Source organism: Lissotriton helveticus, chromosome 5_1, assembly GCF_964261635.1.
Source record: "Lissotriton helveticus chromosome 5_1, aLisHel1.1, whole genome shotgun sequence".
In the NCBI taxonomy this organism is placed as follows: domain Eukaryota; kingdom Metazoa; phylum Chordata; class Amphibia; order Caudata; family Salamandridae; genus Lissotriton; species Lissotriton helveticus.
Genome location: NC_136065.1, coordinates 88736866 through 88764813, shown reverse-complemented (window position 1 = coordinate 88764813; position 27948 = coordinate 88736866). Strand labels below are relative to the sequence as shown.

Sequence of the window (27948 nt, the reverse complement as noted above, 5' to 3'; positions counted from 1 at the left end):
AACACTCCTTTGTTCAGTAATGACATCATGGTACAGTGGAACTCGAGTCGTCGAGGTTCCAGCCCATGTACTCTCTATGGCTTAACTGGCACTTACAATATTAAGGAATGGACCCTACTAATGTATGGGACATATCTGCTCATGCAGATATGACGTCCCCTGTGGTATAGTGCACCCTGACTTAGGGCTGTGAGGCCTACTAGAGGGTTGACCTGCCTATACCTTCAGGCAGTGCTGGCTGGCATGGCGCCCAGGTAGGGTGCCATGTCGTTTTCTACCTCACAGGGACATGCAAGCTGCAAGGGTAGTGACATGGCATCATTGAGGGGGGTTCCAAGGAACCCTCTTCAGCTACCAGGCCCTAGGTACCAAGGGTACTATTTACTAGGGACTTACAGGGGGTAGAAGTACCAATTGTGGATATGTTTTGGGGAAAACACCATGGTACAGGGGACCAAGTTAGCAGGGACTCTGTGCACTACCATGGAAACCACATCAAAACCAGGTAAAAAGTGGGGCTAACCATGCAAAAAGAGGCTCTTTTTCACACGTATCTACTATACCTTTTCTCAAAACATCCTTGAGCTCCTTCCTCTCAAAGAGGGGGTGGTAGCTTGCATTGTGACTAGGTTTCACGTGCGAGGAGGTTCACCCTATGAGGGAGCATGCCACCTTTGGTGGGTGAGGGAAACCCTCCTTTAAAAAGGGATTTAGTAGTATCCTGTCCTGTTTGTTATCGACCCGAGGGTTTTGTTGTAGCTAACATAGTAGGTGAGCTAACTCCTGCACGTTTCTAAATCTCCTCTAGCTCTTTTGTTGTGTTTTTGTGAATGTACTACTGCCTGTTCCGCAGCGATTTTGCCTCTGCGGTTCTTAACCTGATACTTTCTGGCAAATGCTTACTTTATTATATAATGTGTTAATCTCATGATGGCACAGCACACACCTAAGCACATGCGTGGTTCACGAGACTAGTAAAAAAAAAATAGGTAAGGCCCCATATTCTCAAATCAAAATCTTTTTGTTTCTGATGACTCGGTGGATAAGAACTACCAATCTTACTGTACACATTATTAATACAGTGAATATATGTGCCCCCATTAAACAGATGAAGAATAAAAGGAAGCCATCAGCCCCATGGTATAGTGAGGAGCTGAAACCGTTGCGCATTACATGTAGGCAGGCTGAGAGGAGGTGGCTAAGGTGCTACTCAGAAGGAGACAAGAAAGTGCTAAAGGCGGCACAGACCCAAAATAAAGAGGCTATTGTTAAGACCAAAGCACTTTTCTTTGCTAAAACTATTCTTCATGCGCCTAACAGCACAAAAAACGTCATAAGGGATCTCTCTGGTCCTGCCTGCTTGGGTAATAAAGTAGTCGCTTCACAGAAATTATGCGACGAGATCGCAACCCACTTTGAAGAAATGTTCGCTAAAATTGTTGGAGGTTTTGATCCGGGTACCGCTAGTGGTCGTGAGAAACTACCCCAGATAATGACTGAGGAACCTCGGGCAGAAACAACTTTGGAGCACTTTCCACCCCTTACCAAGGAGCTGTTTTACAGCTGTGCTCAAAATGTTTCATCTGGGTCCCCGTTAGAACCCCTCCCTCATAAGATCTGTAAGGAATATGGGCAAGAATTATTTCCTTGGATGCACCAAATTTGTTGTCAATCCTTAGAAGATGGGGTGGTACCAGAGGCCTGGAAGCAGGCAGTGGTACCCCCCTACTCAAGAAACCCTCTTTAGATTCCACTAACCCGGCAAACTTTAGGCCTATATCCCTTATGCCATACCCTATAAAAATACTGTAAAAGGTGCTCAGCAAGTCATTATCAGGTTACCTTGAAGAGAATAAATTATTGGACAGGGATCAGTTTGGTTTCCGCCCAGGCCATGGGACGGAAACAGCCCTAGCCACCATATTGGATAATCTGCGAATGCGTGCCGACAATGGTAACTCATCGGTTCTAGTGTTACTAGACATGTCGGCTGATTCGACACAGTGAGCCATGAGGTGTTGCTGGGCAGGTTGGAGCGAATGGGGGTGAAAGGCCGAGCCCTGAAGTGGCTGCAATCGTACCTGTCGGAGAGACATCAGGTGGTAACTATGATCCCGTTTACCTCCGCCAAGTTCTTGGTACGACATGGGGTGCCACAGGGCTCGGCAATAAGCCCCATTCTCTTTAATATATATCTACGCCCGCTGATCCCCATTATAAAATCATTTGGGGTTGACCTGGTAAACTATGCTGACGACACCAACTGGTGTTTTCTTTAGAGGGGTAGCAGTCGGTGACCATGGATATCTTTCAGGAATGCATGTGTCAAACTGCCAGCTGGTTTAAAGAAAACCCTTTGCAGTTTAATAGAGGGAAGACAGAGGTCGTGTACTGCTCCACTGGTAAAAGGTTACAGCATCTGCCGCTAGAGTTTAAACTCACTCCAAGAGACGATCCCCTGGCTCCTGTTAAGACCATGCGCAATCTGGGCATCCTGATTGACGACAACCTTCAAATGGCATCACATGCCAATAAAACGGTCAGTGTCTGCTTTGCCTTATTGAAGGCACTGCGACAGATACTTCCACTGCTGCCTGAGCAGACAAGACCCTTGGTAGTAAGGAGTATAATTTTGTGCAGACTGAACTACTGCAATTCCCTGTATCTGGGAGCCCCCCCAATATATTCTGCAGGGATTGCAGAGGGTCCAGTCCATGGCGGCAAAACTAGCATTAAAAAGGCAAAACACACAGCCTCCACTACTCGGGCTTTGAGAGATCTCCATTGGCTCCCTGTTTTAAATCACTGTGCACGGTGTTTAGAGCAGTACACGGAACGGGCCCGATCCCTATGCAGGAGAGATTTACATGGCATAAGCCGGCAAGATATCTCTGCTCGTCTAGTGCCTTTCTGGTAACTACGGCCAAATTTAAGAAATCCAGGACGGGAGGTAGGGCCTTCGGCGTAGCGGCTGCACGCCTTTGGAATGATCTTCCTTTGAGCATTAGACAGGTGGCATCCCTCTTAAGATTCAGAAAGAACCTAAAAACCTGGCTCTTCCCTAAGAACTGAGAACAGTGCCCTCACTGTTAATCTGGCTCATTGCCTGCTGTCATTATAGGCTTAGTTGCAGCGCCAGGATACCCTTGGGGTGACAGTTGCGCTATATAAGTTTTGCATACAGACATACAAATAAACATTAAAATGCTCTTGCTTTCTTCCCACAGGCTCCACTTGTACGGGTTTTACACCAAAAAGAAATTGACATTGCCCCAGTCTCCTAAATTCATATAAATATGCATATAAACAAATGCTCAGAATGACATTTGACATTAGCTTAGCTGAGACGCAGCACGAAGCACACTGTGCACAGAGTGCAGCTTCAAGGAAGCATCTGGTTACTTGGGAAATAAAAAGCAGTGAAGGAAAAGAGGAGGTACAGGTTCAGCAGGGATGGGGGGTTGCTGGCTACAGGGACAGGAAAATTAAAGGGGGAAAGGTAAAAAAGCAGCCACGATCTACCAGAGGGTCACCGAAGAAGAATTGTAAATTGGTAATGTAAAAGTGTGGTCTCATTTGGACCAAGACTGTTTCTTATGTAGAGCAGTGACACAATATCAACGCCGGTTGTCTCAGGTTATTAGATGTGCATGTGCCAGACAGTTTTCACATCATTCTCCATGCTTGTTTCATCTTGCAGATCACAGAAAGAAGCATCTTTGTGAGGGAGGGAATCTAAGCAGCAATACAGATCAGTGCTGGAAAGTGGCCACCCACAAGATACCCCACCTAAGCCAATATATACACATTACTTTCTTAGTCACATTGAAATCCCCTCACAATTCCCTGGCGCCAGTGCATGTGCAAGGTGCTACGAAGCTACACAGTGGTGCAACACTGGACCAAGGTGGCTTGGCTACCATGATAATGTAAGACCGAAGTGCTGCATTTGACACCATCTCACATCCTACCCTCATCCAGAAGATGAATGAAGTCTGAATCATTGGGGATGCCGTAAAATGGATGGAAGCCTTCTCGGGTAATAGAAGTTTTCAAATATGCGAAGATGCCCTCTTCTATGCCGTCCATGCTCTTAAGTGTGGGTACCTAAAGGGCTCTTTACTGAGCCCCACACTCTTATATTATTATTATTATGACTTGTAAAGTGCGCAGCTACCCATGTAGATTTTCTTGAAGCTGAACGTAGGTAATTAACGTCATCTTTCCTTGGGTCACTCAGTCTACTAGCGGACCCCGGGATTTTAACATTGTGGGCAAGGTTTTGTGGGACTTCATGAACATACACTGTCCCTTATTTATCCTCCGTTTTTCCCAGGCCACCCCCACGGACCTCGTTTACCCCGTCCTTCTAAACTTAACGGTGGATTATAACCCCGTCCCGGACCCCTGGGGGCCCGCCCGGTCCAAGCGAGGTAAGAGCGAGCCAGTTCGTGACTTTCCCACATTTAGATGCTACCTCGTGTGATCACTTGAGGTTAATGCTCGACCCTCTTGCCTTCCAGTGTGACCACGATAACCCCAAGACAGAACGCTACCAGCTGCGCTTCTATATTAGACACATTGCTACACCTCCCAAGTGGCCTTGCAGACCAGCAGGGTAAGCTGTCCGAGGAAACGGTGGTTGCTCTCAGGTTCTTTGAATTGTCTCGAGTGAATTCCCTTACTTAGAGATATTTTCCTTTCTTTCCAGATATTTCCTTTGGCCCTGATGAGAGTTCCCCCATAAGATACCGTTGGGGACTCGAAACGCGTAGGCCTCTGCACAAAGTGTTGCTCCTACTAAATTCAAAAAATTGATTACTTGAATGCTTTAATTTATGTATATACAGTGTGTTCCATCAATCTAGCTGATTGAGATTAATCTCCAAGTGTATATATATATGTATGGTATATCACAAATGTCTATCTTTTGAGCAACCTTTGTCTCCCTTTTTGTTCCCTTTTTTCCACACCACTGTTTTTTCCTGGTAATCTCCAGTAATTCTCTAGTTTTGTGTACATATAGATGTCTGATATTGAATGAGTGTGATATGTCTGACTAGTTGAATGAGTCTTTGTATATGGAATAATGGTGTAGTATTTGTATATAAAAAGAAATTTTTTTTGTAAAAAATCGCTTTAAATTGAATGAATAAATTGCTATTGAGTAGCGATATCTCAGGTTGAAATGAGTTTTTCTACCTTATAGAGCTAAAGTCGTGGTTTAATTCACGTACCAGTTTAGGCACGTTCTTTTGTTCTTGGAACGTAGGTGGCAGCAAAACCGCAACGGCAGCCAACAACAACTCCATGTAGCAGAAGCAATCAAGCATGGCGGCTAAAAAGCAGTGTCTTCCGATTCTTATGAAAGATAGGCAGGGAGTGACAATTCCTAAGAGAGACCGGGAGAGAATTCCAGAGTTATGGGCTCAGGTAGGAAAAGGAGCTACCCTTCATGCGAGCAAGGCGAAACCTAGGCACTGCGAACAATGAGGGGCTAGATGATCTCAGCTCCTGGATGGGCACAGTGTTTCACCAAGCTTTGAATGTAAGAAGGGGCCCCCACGCAAGAAATGGAGATGATTCTAGTGTGTCGGGGAAGGGCCATGGAAAGAACAGAGGGGAAGAAAAGGCTCTCTAAACGTGGTAAATCTTGACAAATGTATTCTCTTTTTTAAACTTTGCTTGAGGAGGACAGAAAAAAAAGGGGCCAAGCCATGTCTAGCCTGGAACTTATACTAAGGCCTTAAATTCAATACACAGTGAACCCTAAGCCATTGTAGTTTATGAAGCAACGGACAAGCTGAAACATATCCAGGCAGCCGACAAAAAAGCCGAGCAGCTGTGTTCTGAATGACCTGTAAGCGACTGAGGATTTGTCTACGCCCAGGTATAGTACGTTTCCATAGTCTAATCTGGATGTCACCAAAGCCTGCATCACTGTTCTCTGGGCGGCCAGAGGATCTTCTTGAATCATTTGAGAACAGAAAAACAGGTGTCCGTGACCTTAGGCTTCAGGGAGAGGTTATTGTCAATGATAAAGCCGTGATTCTTCACCTTAGTTACTGGGGTAGGCAGTGGTTTCAGGGAATCCGGCCATTGACTCACTCCCCAAATTTCGAGGTTATTTCCCAGAACCAGACACTCAGTTTTATTGCAATTAAACTTCAGTACATTTCTGTTCATCAAGAGAGAGATTTCTCAGACCAAGCTGGAGTAATAAGGGATCTTGATGCTGAGCAGCAGATAATGAGAAGATGATATGAGTATCATCAGCATATGAGGAAAGGGTGAGTCCAGACTTCTCAATAACATCAGCCAGAGATCTTATGTTGGCCGATGAGACTTGAAAGGTGCGACCTCTGACCCTGCTCACAGGCAGGTCGCTCCCCACGCTGCTGCACGGCTCTGCCTGCATTGTTTTTGCCTAATCTTGTATTTTTCCCCTGTGCCTAACTTGCTTTCTTGCCCAGACTTGTTTTTATTCCCCTGTGCATAACTTGCTCTCGTTGCCCAGACTTGTTTTTATTCCCCTGTGCCTGAACTTGCCTTCTTGCCCAGACTTGTTTATTATTCCTCTATGCCTGCACTTGTTTTCTTGCCTAATTTTGTTTTTCCTTCTTGTGCCCAGTTCTCCCGCAGCCTCCGCCGTTTTTTTTCACCGCTGCATCCCTGCAGTCCCGCTCTCCTGCAATGCCATTCGCCGCCCCGCTCCCGCCTCCCAGCTGCTCCTCCCTCCAACATCCCCTCATATGGAGGCCGCACAGCGGACGGGCACAGCGGGTGCGCCGCTGGTGCGCCAAAGGAAAACCGTCTGCGCCTGGACCGCGCCCAGCACCAGGAACCCTGGACCCCACGATAGCCACGACGCCCGACACCGCTACGATGCCAGAACCCTCCACGCACTCAACACCGGACGATCACACACCTGCTTCCTAGCTGCCCCGAAGCGCACCCATGGAGCTTTCACCTGCCGGAAGTGCAGCTTCACAAGCATCCGCCCCACCATGCTGCCGACCAGGAAAGAACCCAACCACCTCAGATGCATTCTTCTCAACACCCGCTCCGCCAGCAAACACGCTGTTGAACTCTGGGACCTACTCGACTCAACCTCCCCAGACGTCGCCTTCCTAACGGAGACCTGGCTGAACCCCGCCTCGGCACCCGACACAGCCATAGCCGTCCCGGAAGGCTACAAGATCACCCGCAGGGACCGCATCAACGGAGCAGGAGGAGGAATTGCCATCGTCCACAGGAACTCTCAGAGTCTCGACCAACACCGACGACACCCTCAGCACCACCGAACACCTGCACTTTCAGATCCACACTGACCCCAACACCACCCTCAGAGGAACCCTCATCTTCAGACCCCCCCGGACCCTGACCACAGTTCAGCGACTCCATCGCCGACTTCGTCAGCACACACACCCTCGCCTCCGCAGACTACATCCACCCCGAGGACCTGAACTTCCACCTCGAGAACAACAACGACACCAACTCCACCACCCTGATCGACAACCTAGCCAACCTCGGACTCAGACAACTTGTCACAACACCCACCCACTCCGCCGGTCACACGCTTGGCCCCATCTTCTCCGCAAAGCCCCACGTCTCCTTCAACACCACCACTGAACTTCACTGGACCAACCATCGTTGCATCCACTTCACCTTCAAGAAACCCACCACGCACCACCGCACCCAACAGATGCCTTGCCGCTGCTGGAGCAAAGTCACCGAAGACCGGCTACCCACGACCCACGACCAGAGCCCACCAACTGACCTCACCGACCCCGACACCACCGCCTGCAACCTCAGTCAGTGGATCAACGACTACACCAACACCCTCGCCCCGATCAAGAAACCCTCCAACAGTCACACCAACAAGAAAGCCAGCTGGTTCACTGAAGACCTCCGGGCCTCCAAGCAAACCTGTCGAAAGCTGGAGAAGATCTGGCTCCGTGAACGAACACTGGACAGCCACGCAGCCCACAAGAACGCCACCCGCAGACACCATCCCCTCATCAGATTCGCCAAAAGGACCTCCTTCAAAGACCGCCTAGACAACAATGCGCACAACAGCAAAGAGCTCTTCAACATCGTGAAGGAACTCTCCAACCCCAGCTCCAACACCAACGACATCCCACCCTCGCAAGACCTGTGCGACTCACTGGCCACCTTCTTCCACCGCAAGATCGCAGACATCCACGACAGCATCAACGCCACGACAGACCCATGCCCACACTACATCTTCAACAAAGCCAGCACATCCATCACACCCCATCGCCAGAAAGTCATCAACACCTCCTTCGAGACAGCAACCTTCCGGGAGAGCTGGAAGCACGCCGAGATCAACGAAGGATCAGGAAACCCAAGGCGGACCCCAAGGACCACAAGAACTTCCAGCCCATCTCCCGGCAAAGGTCATCGAGAAGACCGTCAACGAACAACTGACCCGCTACCTCGAGGAGAACAACATCCTGGACCCTTCCTAGTCCCTGTTCCGCAGCAACCACAGCACCGAGACAGCCCTCATCGCCACCACCGATGACATCAAGTCCCTGCTGGACAACGGAGAAACGGCGGCCCTCTTCCTCTAGGATCTGTCAGCCACCTTCGACACGGTCTGCCACCACACACTACGAATACGCCTCCACAACGCCGGGATCCAAGAGAAGGCCCTGGACTGGACCACCTCCTTCCTCCCCGGAAGAACACAGAGCGTCCGCCTTTAGCTCCGAAGCCACCGAGATCATCTGTGGCGTACCCCAGGGCTCATCCCTCAGCCCAACTCTGTTTAACATCTACATGGCACCGCTCGCCCACGTCGCCACAACCTCAACATCATCTCCTACGCCGATGACATCCAGCTGATCCTCTCCCTCACCAAGAACCCCCACACCAGCAAAACCAACCTTCATGAAGGAATGAAGGCCGTCTCTGAATGGATGAGGAACAGCCGTCTGAAGCTGAACACAGACAAAACAGAGGTCCTCATCCTCGGATCCTCCCTTCGGCCTGGGACGACTCCTGGTGGCCGACCGCACTGGGAACCGCTCCAACACCCACCGACCACGCACGCAACCTAGGTGTCATCCTCGACTCCACTCTCTCGATGACTAAACAGGTCAATGACGTCTCCTCCTCTTGCTTCAACACCCTCCGCATGCTCCGCAGGATCTACAAGTGGATCCCCACTGAAACAAGAAGAATGGTCACCCAGGCCCTCGTCAGCAGCAGGTTGGACTACGGAAACGTCCTCTACGCAGGAGCCTCGGCCAAACTCTTGAAATGGCTCCAACGCATCCAGAACGCCTCGGTACACCTGATCCTCGACATCCCTCGCCGCAGCCACATCACACCCCACCTGAGAGACCTGCACTGGTCCCGGTCAACAAGAGGATAACCTTAAAGCTCCTCACCCACGCACACAAGGCACTCCACAACACCGGACCAACGTACCTCAACAGATGACTCCGCTTCTAAACCCCCTGCCGCCAGCTCCGCACCGCCGACCTCGTCCTCGCCAAAGTCCACCGCTTCCGAAGAGCGACCTCTGTTGGCAGATCGTTCTCCCACCTCGCTGCCAAGACCTGGAACACCCTCCCCATCCACCTACGGCAGACCCAAGACCTGCTGACCTTCAGAAAACTCCTCAAGACCTGGCTTTTCGAGCAGCAGTAGCATTCCCCACCCCAGCGCCTTGAGACCCTCAAGACGAGTAGTGCACTTTACAAATGATACGATTGATTGATTGATCTTTTAAAAAAGAGGTCACCCACTTCAAGACCAAGCCTTCAATGCCCAAAGCCTCAAGTCTGTCTATCAAGATGGGATGCGACACTGTATCAAATGCCGCACTTCAGTCAAGCAGGATGAGGGCGGCTGTACCACCAAAATCGAGCCATTGCCTAAGACATTCAGTGACCCTGAGTAGAGCAGATTCCTCCTTCCCTATCTCCATCAGAGAAGGACCGGAAGAGGAACCCACTACTCTTACGCCACAGCCGTCCACTCTGTTAGAATTTTCAGTCGTCTCTGAAGCTGACACCATGGCAGAATTACTAAAATGCAAATCTGGCTCACCAATAGACCCCTGGCCAGCCAAACAATGTAAAAAACTGGCACCTTTGCTCAATCCCTACTTGAACCATATCTGGAATGAATCCTTGAGAACTGGCAGTTTCCCCGCCAAATGGAAGCACGCTTCCCTGGTCCCCATCCTTAAGAAGCCCAATCTGGACCCTGACAACCCCAGTAATTACAGGCCTATTTCTCTACTGCCTGCCCCAGCTAAGATCATGGAAAAACTGGTACACTCTCAGTTGGCGAATTACATCGAATCCAATGGGCTCCTACATGACTCTCAGCACGGCTTCCGGTCGGGCCACAGCACGGAGTCAGCCCTTCTCGAAATGGCTGACTCGGTGAGATGGTCACTGGACCGGGGGTCGAGGGCGGTGTTAGTGCTGCTGGATCTTTCAGCAGCATTTGACACCGTCTCTCATAAGGTCTTGCTGAGAAGGCTGGAGGACCTGGGTATAGGCGGCACTGTGTTGAAATGGCTTTCTTCCTATCTTTCTGACCGCACACAGCAGTTCTATACCCCCCCTACACCTCCTCTGCTAGACCTCTCAGATGGGGAGTCCCACAGGGCTCTTCCCTGAGCCCGCTTTTGTTCAATGTCTATTTCATCCCCCTGGCCAAACTGATTGCACATACTGGGATTAAATCCATCTCCTATGCTGACGACATTCAGCTTCTTTTCACCTTTGACTCCCCCTCCGCCTTTGATCCGTTGAAATCCTGCCTTAAAGACATCTCTAGTTGGATGGACGCCAACTCCCTCCGACTCAATGCAGGAAAGACGGAGATCCTGTTTTTTAACTCTCCTTCCCCTTTGGATTCTAGTCTGTGGTGGCCTGAGGATCTAAGCCAAGTCCCTATGCCCAAAGACTCGGTGAGAAACTTAGGAGTTCGTTGGGACAACCACCTCAGTTTTAACGCTCAGGTACAAACAGTAGCAGCTTCTTGCTTTGCAAAGATCAAGACTATTAACCGGCTTATTAACTATCTGCCGGCGGACTGCCGTAAGACTGTGGTCCAAGCATTGATAACATCCCATCTTGACTATGCCAACGCACTATACCTGGGTATCACAGCAGGCCTATGTCATAAACTTCAGACAGTCCAAAACGCTGCCGCCCGGCTAGTGGAGAGAATCCCTGCCAGACATCATATCTCTCCTCACCTCCGTAAACTGCACTGGCTTCCCATTGCAAAGAGATGCGTTTTTAAGGCCATGACGTTGGCTTTCCGGGCCTCTAAGGGCAATGGCTCGGCCCATTTGAAAAGCACTCTGTGGCCGTATGTCAACACCAGGACACTTCGCTCCAACTCCCTACTTCTCCTGGAAACTCCACAATACAAACGAAGTCGTGCAGGAGGAAAAACATTTGAGGTTTGCGCCACTCAGTGTTGGAACAAACTCCCGGTTGCCTTACGCGCTTGCCAAACTGAATCGGCATTTCGTAAATCCCTGAAGACTCACCTTTTTTCCTCTTAATGGCCTCCTCTACTCCTACGCCCCCTGGTCCCAGATTTATCAGCGCCGGGACGCCTCGTTGGGGCAGCTGTGCGCTTTATAAAATACACAAAAAAATAAATAATAAGATTCAGTACTATGATCAGCCTTAAAACCGAACTGTGACCGGTGATGGGACTGAGCCCCAGAATCTTTAATTTGTACGTGCTCTCCCTGACAGAGACTGTGCGTGCACACAGCCTAGCCTTAGTGTCGTACGCAGATCATCATGGCTCTTACACCAGAAGTGAGTCGAACGTCTACCCAACTTAACTCTTGTCTAAAGGAAGTCACAGACTGGATGTCCATAAGTAGCCTAAAACTTAATGGCGAAAAGACAGAAGTGATCGTGGTCAGTAACAACCTCTCACGATGAATGGAATTGTCATGGCCAGAACATTTAGGAGATATTTCTAGGCCCGCCCCGGCAGTAAAAAGCCTGAGCTTTTGGATCGATGACAAACTTACAATGGAGAAACAGGCCCGAAAACTGTCTGGGTCATGTTTTGGTATTCTGAGAAACCTTGGGATATTTCTACACATGCTGCCACTATGTACGAGGAGAGCGGTTGTCTGCAGGGATTAATCAGCTCACAACTTCAATTAGTACAGAACGATGAAGCCAGGATCCTCATAAATCCGCAAACACCAATCAGCCAGTCCAGTCCTAGCAGCCCTACAATGGCCGCCCGTTCAGAAAACGATTCAATTTAAGGCGCTCTGTATCACTCATCGGGTCATATATGGCAACGGTCCACTCATTATCCAGAAACTAATCACCCCCTATGTTCCAAGGAGCCTCTTCAGTCCAGGAAGTAAGGGCTCCTGACAGTACCTAAGGTCAGCAGAGCGAGAAGCGATGGCCCTTCCTTTGCGTACCTTGTCCCTAATCTTTGGAAAGCCCTCCCGCCATCCGCAGATTTCCACAGTCGTAAGCTAGCTTCCAAAAACTCCTCAAAACTCATCTTTTATAATTCTGACACTATCCTAAAATGTTATTAAGATATTCTGGTGGTGTTGCTGCTATCAGCGCTAGAAGGCCAGGTTGGGTAGCTATGCGCTATGCAAAAACCATCCAAATAGGATATAACCTGATATGGGGTTCCACACATGCTTTGGTTTAGCTGAAGGCTGTGTAGTGTACCATGTCCCATGCGCACTTATCTGCATGCCTCTCCTGGCTTCTAGGCACTGAGACAGCCTCCTGGGAACACTGTCCTTTCACAACTCACAGCATAAGGTGGGGTCTGTGAGGTTTGCTGATCCCACAAGCTGAGAAAGGTGCACCCTTGCTGAGTGACACAGCATTGGAAAGCACAGGGCTGAAGCATAACATGCCCAACTGCGTGCAAAGGTGTCCTACACATTAGTGTACATTTTGCCGGGCTTCACTGCATTCAGCCCTGATCCTCCGTGTCCACCCAAGCTGCAGGGCTACACCCTCCATGTGACGTAGTATTAACCATTCATTTCACCTCTTCCGCTGCAGAGCAGGAGCGAGAGGCAACTTGATGCATTGTATTTTTTCAGTTCGTACACATTTATATTGTAAGAGAAGATGGCTCTGCCTATTATATGCCTCAGATTGAATTTGATTCTGGCTTCTTGTGGAAGTGAGTATAGTTCTCTTGGAACACGAGGAGATGACAGGATTCTCTCTTTCTTGAAAGTAGTTTTAGAGTGAAAAACTGCAGTGAGTGGGCACTATGTGGTATTTGGACCTAGACTAGGGTGGCATGTCTCAAATATGGTAAATAACTAGGTTTTTTTCGTGAAAGAACAGTGATTTTTCCAGCCTGGTGATGTCGCTGAAAGGTCTGGCTCAAGCCAAAAGTGAACTTATTTTGTTGGGTAGAGAAAGACTAAAACCATCCATTTAAAATTCCAAATGTCAATCCTTGCTGAATGCAGGTTCATGTTTCTGATGAAGGTGAATATATTCTACTTTTCAGACTGATGGACTTATTTAGAGCTCTGCGGACAGGTTACTCTGTCGCAACACTGAAAGATATCCTGTATGCTGAAATATAAATCTCCCATTATATCCTACGGGAATTATATTTTGGCAGACGGGATATACGTCACCGTTGTGAGATCTAAATCAGGGCCCTAGTCACTAGAACACTGGTAAGTATCAAACTGTGAAAACTCAGCAGACATAAGTGGGGAAGTCAGGTGATATATGTTTATTAGTCTATTTCAGTTCCAGCCTGAGCCCTCAGCATCTTCGATGGCTCCAAATACAAGTTGGACAGGAAAGGTGTAAGGATCGATCCTTGAGGGACTCCGCTGGTGATTGGGATTGGATCTGAGAACGGTCGTGGGTGTTTCAAGGGTTTGAGTGAGGCCCTGATGAACATTTTATTTATTAGTGCAGTTTTATATATCATGAACTTGGCCCATGTTCATTACAAAAGAACAAGAAGTATATTGTTAGATCTGGGGGGTCTCTAATTGGCAGAGGTAAGTACCTTAGACCAAGTAGGGACCCTTGCTTCTAGTCAGGGTGAAGAATTACACACAATAGATAACCCCTGCTCACCCTCTAGGTAGCTTGGCACGAGCAGACAGGCTTATCCCTAAGGCAATGTGTATAATAAATGCACTTAACACAACAATAATCCCCAATCCACCACAAACTGAGACCACACAGGTAAGTATATATAAAAAATATAACTTTATCTAGTTGCAGCAGTGAAAATTAACAGTACCCGGTAATTACTTCTTTAGGAAAAATGTTGCACTTAATCTTGATGGTTACTCAGCTTATTAGGAAGTTCTTATTAAATCAGTCTCAAGTCTCTTGTAAATCTGTATTAAAAACTAATAATACTGACTTATTGCGTCATCAGCTCTTTAAATGACTGTCCAAATCATGCTAGCGTGTACTCCACTTAATAATTTGACCTTCAAACTATTGCGCTTAAAACCACTAGGAAGTTCACTTAGAACGTCTCACTCCCAGTCTTCAAGCTGAGCAGAAACACTTAGAGGCACAGATTAACAAGCCGTGTGGAACGCTATACACGGAGCGCTCCCAGCAGGATTACACCCGGGGCTTCTCTTAGTAGGAAATCCCCCCCCCCCGTGGCCCCGCCGGTCCCGCAAGCTCTCCGCCTGCCCTCGACAATCCAACGGGCAGCGGGGAGCTAGAATACCTGACAGAGGCGGGGACGGCAGGACGGGGATATTGACACGGCTCCCTGGGGGTGTCACGGAGAAGACGGCAGGCCGGGAAGGGTTTTCCGGCTCCCTCGGCGTCCTTGCGGCGATGTTCTTCCGTTGCTGGCCAATCCGGACGTGACGTTCTGGGCAAGCCTACACATTCACCCGGGAGTCAGCCAAGAGTGCGGCTCCCGGGGCAGGCCTGCGATGACGCGTTTTGGGCAACCAACCACCGCATGGGCTCGGAGATGACGCTACGGCGCACGGGCCAATCCCGTTGCGGCGTTAGTGAGGGGGCTCAGCTCACTCCTCCAATTAGGGAGCAGCGGGCTCGTTCTCGGCTTCGTCAGTACCGGCCAGGTACGGGGCACTGCGTGAGATATTTCCTGACCCCGGGCTGCGGTGGTGAAGCTGCGCACAGGTTAATTCGATGCGCCCTGCACTGGGGAGGCCCACAACCCTTCGGTCTCCACCAAATACGTGTCGATGAACACGTCGATCTGGCAGCACGGCAGGCGGGGTCAGCTCGGCACTCTCAATCGAGTCAGAGAGCAGCCAGCGCGATTCACGGGGCAAACAGCAGTGCTCACGATCTCTTCAGCCCACAGCAGCTTCAGGGGACACAGCAGAGTTTTGTACTCCTTGGGCAACCTTTATGTCCATGGGTTGCAAAACAGGAGGCCAGTTCTTCTCAGGCCCTTGGAGATTCAAGTTGAAGACACAGCACACAGCAAAGTCTTTAAGTTCAAGCAGGCAGGGTCACAGCACACAGCAAAGTCCCTTTCTTCTTCTCAGCTTCAGTTAGACAGCAAAACAGGTCAGCCCTTAGAGCACACAGCAAGGCAATCTTCCTTCAGTTCTCCAGCAGTCCTTCTTCCAGCAGAGGTTCCTCTTGATTGTAGAATCTGAAAATCTGTAGTCAGGGGTCCGTCTCTTATACCCCTAAAAGTCTTTGAAGTCCTTTGAAGTCTTTGTGCAAGTGGGCCCTGAGCCCGGTCTAAACCAGTTCTGGGTGTTGCTGGAGCACTGGGGCTTTCCTGGCTTCCTTCTTTCTTTCAGTATCAGGGACAGAAGTGACAGTCACCCAGCGGGAGGTGGAGCCAGCATTGTGGTCAGGCAGGCACAGCCCTATTCACTATCAGGTGCTGTTGGACTTAGCCCTCCTGGCAGGTTCACCCCTAAACTTTTTGCTTTTAACGGTGACCTGGTGATGGTGATTTTTGGGTTCTGCGCACTTTCACTGTGTCCCAGTGGAAAGTGAGTGCGCACTTTGAGTGCATGTGGTGAGATAGGCCTGCCCTCCCATAGGAATGCATGGGGAATGTATGTGTCCCTGGTAGTTCCTGATGTGTGGGGTGTACAGGCTCGAGTCTGGTATGTGTGGACTCGTGTGATTGAATGCTGCAAAATGATGTATGCGGCATGAATGTGTCTAGTGGGGAAGTGCCACGTCTAGACATGGCTATGTGTGTGCTGTGAAGGTGCTGGCGTGTGATTGGCTGGAGCTGGCTGGGGTGCCAGGCTCCAGGATGTCTGGATGGGTCTGCCCAGTGGTGAGTGCTGAGATCAGCATGCTGATGTGAGGGGAGGGCTGCACCTGGTTCCTGATGGGGCTGGGATTTCCCCACACAATGCTGGCTCCGCCCCCCTGTGGTGCGTCTAATGACCCTAGCCCTGCCAGTGAATAGAGTGAGGGGATGGGCCATCAAGGGTGCTCCAAGACCAGCTGCGACTGGTCTCCCCCCACTCCTGCACCTACAGACAAAGGACTGTGATGTATAAAAATGGGGCTGTGTCCCCACAGAAGTTGTTCTCTTCCAGGATCCTGCCTGAGGGGGCTGCTGCTGTTGCTGGGCAGGAGGACCGCCACTTGGACTGTCTCCCTGCCTGGAAACCCAGTGAGCTGGCTCTGGGCCCAGCCTTGCCCCCCCGCCTACCTAAGGACTTTGATGGAACTCTGCCCTGCTGAGGGCACCTGGGAGCGCTGTAGTTGTGCTCCCAGCGCCTGGGAGCGCTTTGGGCTTTCCCTGGAGCACCTGGAAGCGCTTTATTTGCCTTTGGCGCTTGAGAGCGCTTTATTTGTGGTCCTAGCGCTGGGGAGCGCTTGTGTGCACAGCCGGTGCCCACCAGGCATTTGCCCGCTTTAATTGCCGATTTTGAAGCCCCTGGCGAGTGCCCACCTCGCCAGGGACCTTGCCGCTATTTTTTTGGTGGCCCCCATAGCGAGAGCCCACCTCGCTTAATAGTTAAAATTACCCCCGGATTGCCACTACAAAAAGAGCTTCCCTCGGGCCGCCGCTCTGCCCACGGCGACCCGGAAGCACCTCGCTGGCCGGCCAATCGCAGCGCGGCCCCGGGAAGGAGCGGAAGCCCCGCCCCCGCAGCCAGAAACAGGAAGTGCCCGTCTCCTCAGGGGCTCCCGAGGAAGAGAGAGAGCCCCGGTGTGTCCCGCCGAGGTGCCTGCCAAGGAGACTGAACGTGTGCCCCGGGCGAAGCACGAAACAGAGGAGCCCCGCCACAGACCCGGTGAGTGGAGGGCCCCGTGCTAAACTGGGAAGAGGGGGAGGCGTCGGGGCACATTGCCAGTGCCCGATCCCCCCCCCCCCTTGGTGCAGTGCTGTGATTTCGAGCCCCGAGGCTCGTGGGGCAATTTCGAGTTGAGCCCCCGAGAGGGAGGGGCCCCACCCCCGCCGCAGTTGCTGCCAGAGCCTGTCAAGGCTCCACGATCCAAGGCGGCATTTGTTTGTTGGAGCCACGAGGCTCCGGGGGCAGTTTCCTTTCCCTGTTGAGCGGCCCCAGTTGGCAGAGGGCCGCTCCAGCATCTCCGGGGGCAGTTGTTTCTCTTGAGTCCCCAGAGGAGGGACTCCACAGAAGGCTCCAGGCGCTATTTGTTTCACGAGCCCAGATAGGCTCAAAAGCGCCACAGGTTGTTCAGGAGCCCAGAGAGGCTCAAGGGGCATTTATTGGTCCACGAGTTCCCCGAGAGGGACTCCACCGCCCCCCCCCCCTGTTTACTCAGAGTCCGGAGGGGACTCCAACACTACAGTTGTTTGTAGGGCCCAGAAGAGCTCAGGGGGCATTATGTATTTAGCGCCCTGAGAGAGGCTCGAGGTGCCAGATTTGTTTTAGAGTCCAGAAAGGCTCTTGGGTGACATGGCGTTTGTTTAGGGCCACGAGGCCCCCAGCCCACAGTTCGCCAGAGCCTGAGAGGCTCCAACGTTGTCCCCACCATTGTTTCACACCTGCCCAGCACTTCGTGGGCAGCTGCCACGTTTAGGCCCCCTGACTGGGACACAGGGCATCCTAGCCCTAGAGAGGCCAGTTGGCCTAGGGACAGTCACAGGTGGTGACTTATGTGAGTTTGGCGCAATTGTTCTTTTGCTGCACCTCTGAATGTGTTTTTATGCGTCATGTGCGTTGTTCTTACACCTCTGAATGTATTGTTGATGCATCATGTGTTTCCCTTCCTTACACCGCTGAATGTATGTTTATGCATCATGTGTTATGTGCTTACACCCCTACAGGTATTGTGATACTTAGGTGGTTGTTTTTCTCCTAGTGCAGGTGGTGCTAGTGAGGTCCTGGTTACCAGTGATTACTGGTTGTGTGGTATTTTGTGCTACAGTGATTTAACGTTCTATGTTCTAAGTGCTATTTCTAAAAGTGTTACTTCTAAAAGTGCTGATTCCTGACAGTGGTCCAGGTGGCCCTGTCTTGTACATATCCCCTGTAAATTCTGCCCGTGCCTGTTGGCACATTGTAAAGTGTGTGTTTTTATCTAATATGTTTTGGTGTAATACAAAGGCTATTTTTATATAACCTTGTGTGGAGTTTCCTTTGTGGTGGGCCTTGGGGGTTGTTGCTGGGGTGCGTGCGCAAATACTTAACTCACATCGCCTCCGAGTTTAGCCTTGCTGCTCGTGCCACGTTACCTAGAGGGTGAGCAGGGGTTATCTTGGCGTGTAACTCCCTTGCCCTGATGGTCTCTGACTGACTTTGGTGAAAGCCCTGGCCAGCCAGGGATCCCATTTCTAACAGGTGCTATCTCCTCCCACTTCCCTGGCAGCAGATGCAGCCTTTCATCCACGGGCTGACTCAGACAACCTCCTGGGGGCTCTGCAGCCCCTGTCACCCTCAAACCAGACAGTCAATCCACAAACAGGCCCAGGCACACAGAAAGGTTAGACAAGAGAACTGCCACTTTCTAAAAGTGCTATTCTCAAACACAGGATTTAAAAACACCCTTTACTAAAAGATGTGTTATTAAATTCTGAGTTAAGGGATATCAATCACTTATGTCCCATCTTGTTCCTATGAGAAGATAGACTGGTATCCATTGGGACCAGCCTCCCCCATGTTATTCTATGGAGTAAGATAACCTTACAGCAGTGAGCACACAAAATGGCTGCTGCTCACTACCAGAGCATGTGACCTGCACTAGTACATGCTCTACCTTATCCATACACTGCACCCTGCCCAGGGGGGTACCTTGAGCCTTCCATAGGGGTGACTGATGTGCACAGACAGGGAAGGGTTAGGCCCAGCCAGTGGGGACACTGGCCAGGCGGACATGGCAGTCCACTGACTGCACATAGGCACTGCGCTGGCAGGCCTGAGACACCATTTTAGGGCTACTCATGTGGGTAGCGCAATCTGCGCTGCAGGCCAACTAGTAGCATCTGTCATCACCAGCCCTGGCACACACAGTGCACTTTACTAGGGATTTCATGGTGATACAAATATGCCAATCAGGTATACCCAATCAATATGATAATTTACATACGGAGCACTTACACTCTGGCACTTATCAGCAGTGGCAGAGTGTCCAAAGCATCTAAACCAGCAAAAACGAAATCCAGCACAGCATCAAAAATACAGGAGACAGAGGCAAAAAGATGCGGGAAAACCACGCCAAGGGTGTCAGGTCTAACACGTGTCCCCTCCTGCTGAAAGTGGGGAGAACTACCCAACCTCTTGGGAGTCCTCATCACTAAGGCGGAAGAATCTGGACAGACCATCAGCATTGGCGTGTTCTGTACCAGGGCGGTGCTCCACCGTAAAGTCCATCCCCTGTAGTGAAATGGACCACCTCAACAGTTTTGGATTCTCACCCCTCATCTGCATTAACCATCTGAGGGGCCTGTGGTCGGTCTGAACACGGAAGTGAGTCCCAAACAGGTAGGGCCTCAGCTTCTTCAGAGCCCAGACCACAGCGAAAGCTTCCCTTTCAATGGCACTCCATCTCTGTTCCCTGGGGAGTAGCCTCCTACTAATGAAAGCCACTGGTTGGTCTCCGCCCTCAGCGTTGATTTTTGAGAGTACTGCTCCCACGCCTTGCTCTGAAGCGTCAGTTTGCACAATGAACTCACTGGAAAAGTCAGGTGCCTTAAGCACCGGTGCTGTGCACATGGCAGTTTTGAGGGCGTCAAAAGCAGTTTGACAGGCCTCAGTCCAATTCACTTTCCTGGGCTGATTTCTGGATGTCAGCTCTGTCAAAGGGGCCACAATGGTGCCATATCCTTTGACAAACCGTCTGTAATACCCGGTGAGACCTAGAAAGGCTCTCACCTCAGTCTGGGTCTTGGGGGGGCTCCCAAGCCAGAATGGTATCAATCTTTGCCTGTAGGGGCGCCACCTGGCCGCTCCCCACCTGGTGTCCCAAGTACACCACTGATCCCTGCCCTGTCTGGCACTTACTGGCCTTGATAGTGAGGCCTGCCTTCTGCAGAGCCTTCAACACTTCAGAGAGGTGTTGCAGGTGTTCCTCCCAAGTGGAGCTGAACACAGCAATGTCATCCAGGTATGCCGCGCTGAATTGCTCCAGCCCTGCCAGTACCTGGTTGACCAGTCTCTGAAATGTGGCAGGGGCATTTTTCAACCCAAAGGGCATGACACGGAACTGGAAGTGCCCCTCTGGCGTTGGAAATGCTGACCTCTCCTTGGCCCCCTCAGTTAAGGCAATCTGCCAGTACCCTGAAGTCAAATCAAAGGTGCTCAGGTACTGGGCAGCTCCCAACCGATCCACCAGCTCATCAGCTCTGGGGATGGGGTGCGCGTCAGTCTTGGTGACCGCATTGAGCCCACGGTAGTCCACGTAGAACCGGAGTTCTGGGGGGCCACCGGGGGTAGCAGCTTTCTTAGGCACTAAGACCACTGGGCTAGCCCAGGGGCTGCTGGAGGGCTCAATTACCCCTAGTGCCAACATCTTGGAAACTTCTTCCTTGATGCTAGCTCTGACCTTGTCAGCCACCCTGTAAAACTTCTGTTTCACAGGCAGACTATCTCCAGTGTCCACATCGTAGACGCACCAGTTGGTGACACCTGGGGTCAGGGAGAACAGGGGGGCGAACTGACTCAAGACCCGACGACAGTCCTTCTGCTGCTCTGGGGTCAAGGTGGGCGAGAGGACCACACCATCCACTGACCCATCTTGCTCCTTGGCTGGCAGGAGGTCAGGGAGAGGATCACTATCCTCCTCCCCTCCAGCATCTGTAGCCATGAGCATAGTCACTTCAGACCTCTCAAAGTGGGGTTTGAGGCGGTTCACGTGCAACACTCTCAGGGGCTGCCTGGGAGTCTTCAGGTTAACCAAGTAGGTAACCTCGCTCTTGCGCTCTACCACCTCATATGGCCCGGTCCACTTGTCACGGAGCGCACAAGGCTCCACCGGCGCCATCACCCACACTTTCTGACCAGGGTGGAACTCAACCAGAGAAGTGTTCTGGTCATACCATCTCTTCATCTCCTCCTGGCTAGCCTCCAGGTTCTCTTGAGCGAGCTTCCTGAAGCGCTTGGTCTGGTTGCGAATGGCCAGCACATAGCTGAACACATCCTGAGGGGTTTTCCCACGGGATTTCTCCCACCCCTCCTTCACCAGAGTGAGAGGTCCTCTGACAGGGTGGCCATGCAGCAACTCAAAGGGACTGAACCCTAAGGATTTCTGAGGCACCTCCCTGTAGGCAAACAACAGGCATGGTAACAAGACGTCCCATTTCCGCCTCATGGGCTCTTCCAGGCCCATAATAATGCCCTTGAGGGTGCGGTTGAATCTTTCAACCAACCCATTTCCTTGAGGGTGGTAAAGAGTGGTGAACTTGTATGTCACCCCACACTCCTCCCACAGAGACTTCATGTACCTAGAGATGAAGTTTGTCCCTCTGTCGGAGACCACCTCTCTGGGGAACCCCACACGGGAAAAGATTCCCATCAAGGCACAGCCCACCACGGGGGCTGTGACTGTCCTGAGTGGGACTGCTTCCGGGTACCGGGTGGCATGGTCCACCAAGACCAGGATAAACCTGTTGCCTAAGGCTGTCTTGGGGTCCAGGGGCCCCACAATGTCAATGACCATCCACTCAAAAGGGGTGCTCACCACAGGAAAGGGTTGGCGGGGTGCCACACACTTCCCTTCGCTCTTGCCACTGGCCTGACAAGTTTGGCAAGACTTACAAAAGGCAGAGACGTGCTTCTTCATCTGGGGCCAGTAGAAATGGGTGACGAGCCTGTGATAGGTCTTGTCTTGCCCCAGATGTCCTGCGAGAGGCACGTCATGAGCCAGATCCAGTAGGAAGTTCCTGAAGCGCTCGGGTACCACCAGCACACTGGCTGCACCGGGCTCAGCGAACTTAGGCTCACTATAAAGTAAGTCATCCTCCCAGTAAATCAAATGTTCCTTGGACCCCAGGCCTGCTGCCTGGTCTGCAGCCTGCTGTCGCACACCAATGAGAGAAGGGCACTCCTTCTGAGCCTGGCAGAATTCGTCCCAGGAGGGACCACCATCTTGCTGCCACTGGGACAGCTCAGGCAATTCCCCCAGTTCGGCCACCTGCTCCCCTGTAGGTTCCAGGGCATCCCCCTCAGGTTCTGCTTCCTCCTGGACCGTGGGAACGGTGGGGGCTGGTTTCCCGCGCCCTCTACCCCTTCCTCTCTTGGCAGGTCCCTGGGCCATTGTTCCAGGCTCCAGTTCTGCTAATCCACCCTTACTGGCTGCCATTGCACGGGTGGTCACACAGATCCACGCAGGCAAACCCAACATTTCCAAATGAGTTTGGTGCTCCACCTCTTTCCATGGAGAGCTCTCCAGGTCATTACCTAATAGACAATCTACAGGCAAGGCATCACTTACAACAACTTCCAAAATACCAGAGACTCCTCCCCATTCAAATGGAACACGTGCCAACCTGCAGAGGCGCACTGAACTGTCAGATGCCACCACAGGTCGGACTACCTTGGGAATGATTTGCTCTTCAGACACCTGACAGATGTCACGTTGGCCCCTGTGTCTCTCAGAGCCTCTATTTCCTTTCCATTGATGGTCACCTTCTGCCCATATTTCTTAGTGTTTTGGGGCAGCAAGGTTTCCTGGGCCATCTCTTGGTCTCCTAAAGAGACAAGGGTCATCACTGCTAACTCCTCCTCCCCACTGGACATCAAATCCCCTCCCAAAGCTACACTGGCTAACCCTAGGGTTGGAGCACCAGTGGGCGCTGAGGTTTTCTTTGGACATTTGGGGGCAATGTGCCCCACCACCCTACATGCATAGCAAGTAGGCGGGGTCCTGTTGTCCTGCCTGCCCTTAGGGGGCCGGGACTTCTTAGACTTGGGGGGTTGAGACTCCTTCTCCTGGGAACTATTTTGGGGCCCTTTAGAAGACTCCTTTTGATTACCCGTGTCCCCCCCACTCTTCTGCTGGGGACCCTGTCCACCTTTGGCCGGGGTACTTACCACCCCCTTGTGGACCCTGGTACTAGTCCAGCGGTCCGCCTCCTTAGCAAGCTCACTGGGATCAGTTAACTTGCTGTCTAAAAGATGCTGGCGCAGCTCTGGAACACATAAACTACTCAAGTGCTCCCAACTAATCAAGTGACACAACCCCACATAATCAGTAACTTTGCTGCCCTTTATCCAACCTTCCAGTGCACGCGTGTACATACTCACACACTCCACCCAAGTACTAGAATCAAGCTTCTTGAAGTTCCTAAACTTCTGGCGGTACTGTTCTGGAGTGAGCCCATACCTGAGGCATAAAGCCTCCTTCATAGCGGGGTAGGATAAAGTACCTGCTGCTTCTAAGGGTGCCAAGACATCCCTCCCAGAGGCCTCAAAATGCTTCCACAAACCTGCCCCCCAATTCTTCTCAGGCACTTCATTCATCTTCAAGGCAAGTTCATACGCTCTGAACCACGCATAAATATCCTCACCTCTTTGATAATTCTGTACCAGATCTTTTGGTATGTATACTTTACCCGCCTGTTCTGGTTGTGCGCTGCCACCATTAGAACTGGACTCCGCCTGTTTAGCTTTAATGTCCAGCTCCCTCATGCTCAACTCATGAGCCAACTGGAGTTTCCTCTCCTCAAAAGCGGGAGCATTCCTCCCGTCCTCCGCCTTCTTCTCAGTTTCAAGGCGCAGTCTCCTTTCTTCTGCTTGGGCTTTAAGTTTAAAAAGCTCAATCTCATGGGCCCTAGCTCTCTGATTATCCTCCAGCTCCTCTGGAAAAATAACCCTACTGGAGTGGTTGCTGCCAACCCTAGACGCTGGCCTTCTCACGGGCAAATCACCGGATTCAAAAGCATTCTCCTGTGTGCCTCCCTCTCCAGTAACCTCTTCTGGATCACCATGTTTGGCCTCCCACCAGGCCCTTAGAGCTTTCTGTAGCTCTTCCTTGTTTGCGCTGCCCTTCACCGGGCATCCAAGCTGTTTGCAGAATTGCTTCAGCTGCTCCTTTTTATAGATGAGTAACTCCTGAATTTCAAATTCCAATTCTACCCTTTCGCTTGCTGCTTTCTGAGACATGATGCTTCCTAACCTTTTCAAAAAATAGGTTTCACCAAAAAAGAAAAAATCTTGCGCAACCTGTGCTGCTAAACTAGACTAGTGATGTACAAGAAATCACTGCAGGTCAAGTGCAAATATTAGTTCAAAATCCCATCGCTGCCACCAATGTTAGATCTGGGGGTCTCTAATTGGCAGAGGTAAGTACCTTAGACCAAGTAGGGACCCTTGCTTCTAGTCAGGGTGAAGAATTACACACAGAAGATAACCCCTGCTCACCCTCTAGGTAGCTTGGCACGAGCAGACAGGCTTATCCCTAAGGCAATGTGTATAATAAATGCACTTAACACAACAATAATCCCCAATCCACCACAAACTGAGACCACACAGGTAAGTATATATAAAAAATATAACTTTATCTAGTTGCAGCAGTGAAAATCAACAGTACACGGTAATCACTTCTTTAGGAAAAATGTTGCACTTAATCTTGATGGTTACTCAGCTTATTAGGAAGTTCTTATTAAATCAGTCTCAAGTCTCTTGTAAATCTGTATTAAAAACGAATAATACTGACTTATTGCGTCATCAGCTCTTTAAATGACTGTCCAAATCATGCTAGCGTGTAATCCACTTAATAATTTGACCTTCAAACTATTGCGCTTAAAACCACTAGGAAGTTCACTTAGAACGTCTCACTCCCAGACTTCAAGCTGAGCAGAAACACTTAGAGGCACAGATTAACAAGCCGTGTGGAACGCTGTTCACGGAGCGCTCCCAGCAGGATTACACCCGGGGCTTCTCTTAGTAGGAAATCACCCCCCCGTGGCCCCGCCGGTCCCGCAATCCAACGTCAATCCAACGGGCGGTGGGGAGCTAGAATACCTGACAGACGCGGGGACGGCAGGCCGGGGATATTCACACGGCTCCCTGGGGGTGTCACGGAGAAGACGGCAGGCCGGGAAGGGTTCTCCGGCTCCCTCGGCGTCCTTGTGGCGATGTTCTTCCATTGCTGACCAATCCGGACGCGGCGTTCTGGGCAAGCCTACACACTCACCCGGGAGTCAGCCAATGGCAGTGCGGCTCCCGGGGCAGGCCTGCGATGACGCGTTTTGGGCAACCAACCACCGCACGGCCTCGAAGATGACGCTACGGCACACGGGCCAATCCCGTCGCGGCGTTAGTGAGGGGGCTTGGCTCCCTCCTCCAATCAAGGAGCAGCGGGCTCGTTCTCGGCTTCGTCGGTACCGGCCAGGTACGGAGCACTTCGTGAGATATTTCCTGACCCCGGGCCACGGTGGTGAAGCTTCCTTCAGTTCTCCAGCAGTCCTTATTCCAGCAGAGGTTCCTCTTGATTGTAGAATCTGAAAATCTGTAGTCAGGGGTCCTTCTCTTATACCCCTAAAAGTCTTTGAAGTCCTTTGTGCAAGTGGGCACGAGCCCGGTCTAAACCAGTTCTGGGTGTTGCTGGAGCACTGGGGCTTTCCTGGCTTCCTTCTTTCTTTCAGTATCAGGAACAGAGGTGACAGTCGCCCAGCGGGAGGTGGAGCCAGCATTGTGGTCAGGCAGGCACAGCCCTATTCACTATCAGGTGCTATCTCCTCCCACTTCCCTGGCAGCAGATGCAGCATTTCATCCACGGGCTGACTCAGACAACCTCCTAGGGGCTCTGCAGCCCCTGTCACCCTCAAACCAGACAGTCAATCCACAAACAAGCCCAGGCACACAGAAAGGTTAGACAAGAGAACAGGGACTTTCTAAAAGTGCTATTCTCAAACACAGGATTTAAAAACACCCTTTACTAAAAGATGTGTTATTAAATTCAGAGTTCAGGGATATCAATCACTTATGTCCCATCTTGTTCCGATAGAGAAGATAGGCTGGTATCCATTGGGACCAGCCTCCCCCATGTTATTCTATGGAGCAAGATAACCTTACAGCAGTGAGCACACAAAATGGCTGCTGCTCACTACCAGAGCATGTAACCTGCACTAGTACATGCTCTACCTTATCCATACACTGCACCCTGCCCAGGGGGGTACCTTGAGCCTTCCATAGAGGTGACTGATGTGCACAGACAGGGAAGGGTTAGGCCCATCCAGTGGGGACACTGGCCAGGCGGACATGGCAGTCCACTGACTGCACATAGGCACTGCGCTGGCAGGCCTGAGACACCATTTTAGGGCTACTCATGTGGGTGGCGCAATCTGCGCTACAGGCCTGCAGGCCCACTAGTAGCATCTGTCATCACCAGCCCTGGCACACACAGTGCACTTTACTAGGGACTTCATGGTGATACAAATATGCCAATCAGGTATACCCAATCAATATGATAATTTACATAGGGAGCACTTACACTATGGCACTGATCAGCAGTGGCAGAGTGTCCAAAGCATCTAAACCAGCAAAAACGAAATCCAGCACAGCATCAAAAATACAGGAGACAGAGGCAAAAAGATGGGGGAAAACCACGCCAAGGGTGTCAGGTCTAACATATATGCATAACAATCAAAATTAAAATAACCGATAAGCAACAAGGAAACCCCATAGATCAGATCTAGCAGCTCAAATCAGGCATAAATGTGAGGCAAACTGCATAGATTGGAAAAGTCAAAAAGGGATGGGGAGAGATGGTCTTTGCTTCATCCAACGTGCCTCTCAAAGAGGAAGATTTTGAGATCTTGAGGTTGTGTGAAGAGTTGGTGGAGCGCACACCAGATCACAGTTGCACTATCAGAGAATGTTTGTTTCATAAAAAGGTCTTGCCTAAATGTTGGAGTTTCCAGCAGGAGTCCTTCAGCAGGTCTCGATCCTTGTCAAGGGCCAGAGTTTCACAAGCACATAAGGGCAGCTACGATAGACTAGCCAGAAGGGACAGTCATGGGGAAATCCAAAGCTTTTGGAGTAGACGTCTTACCATATTATAGTGTCATGCTTCATCATTGGAGCCTATCACCACCCTGGTATGATGGTACAGCTAGGGCAGACTCGACCAAAAAGCTGAGAGTTCCTATATGAATCACAGCTGGATATGTGGCAGGGATCCAGAAGGTAAGAGATAGAAACATCTCAGGGTAAACCCGGGAAAATCTCCTTTAGTCGTGGGTACCCCTGGCAAAACTAAAAACAGAGTTTGGGTCTTATCATTGAGTTTTAATGTCTCAAAAACCGCTGTCTGATGCAGGTCAATTCAGGTTTCCTTACAGGCTCCCGACCTAGACGAATGTGTGACTACAGGAGGATGCCTCCCGCCAGATGCGCATGACATCTGAACCACCCGAAAATAGGGTTCTTGAAGGAAAGTCTCCTTGATTTAAGGTGAGAGCCTTAGGCCTCATTTTTGCTTGTCATGACTGCTTAGCTGGGTTGGGACACCGCAGCCGTAGAGGCCATAGAAACATGTGGGCTTTTAAGGGGGCGAAACATGTTGT

The 27948-nt window shown here is 50.8% G+C and overlaps 1 protein-coding gene across 1 annotated transcript in view; it reads right to left on the bottom strand.

Moving 5' to 3' along the window:
* The window catches only part of LOC144754188 (E3 ubiquitin-protein ligase TRIM39-like), a 174323-nt gene that overhangs the window by 21839 nt on the left and 124536 nt on the right, over positions 1 to 27948 (bottom strand). The gene's annotated exons all lie outside the window — the stretch shown is intronic.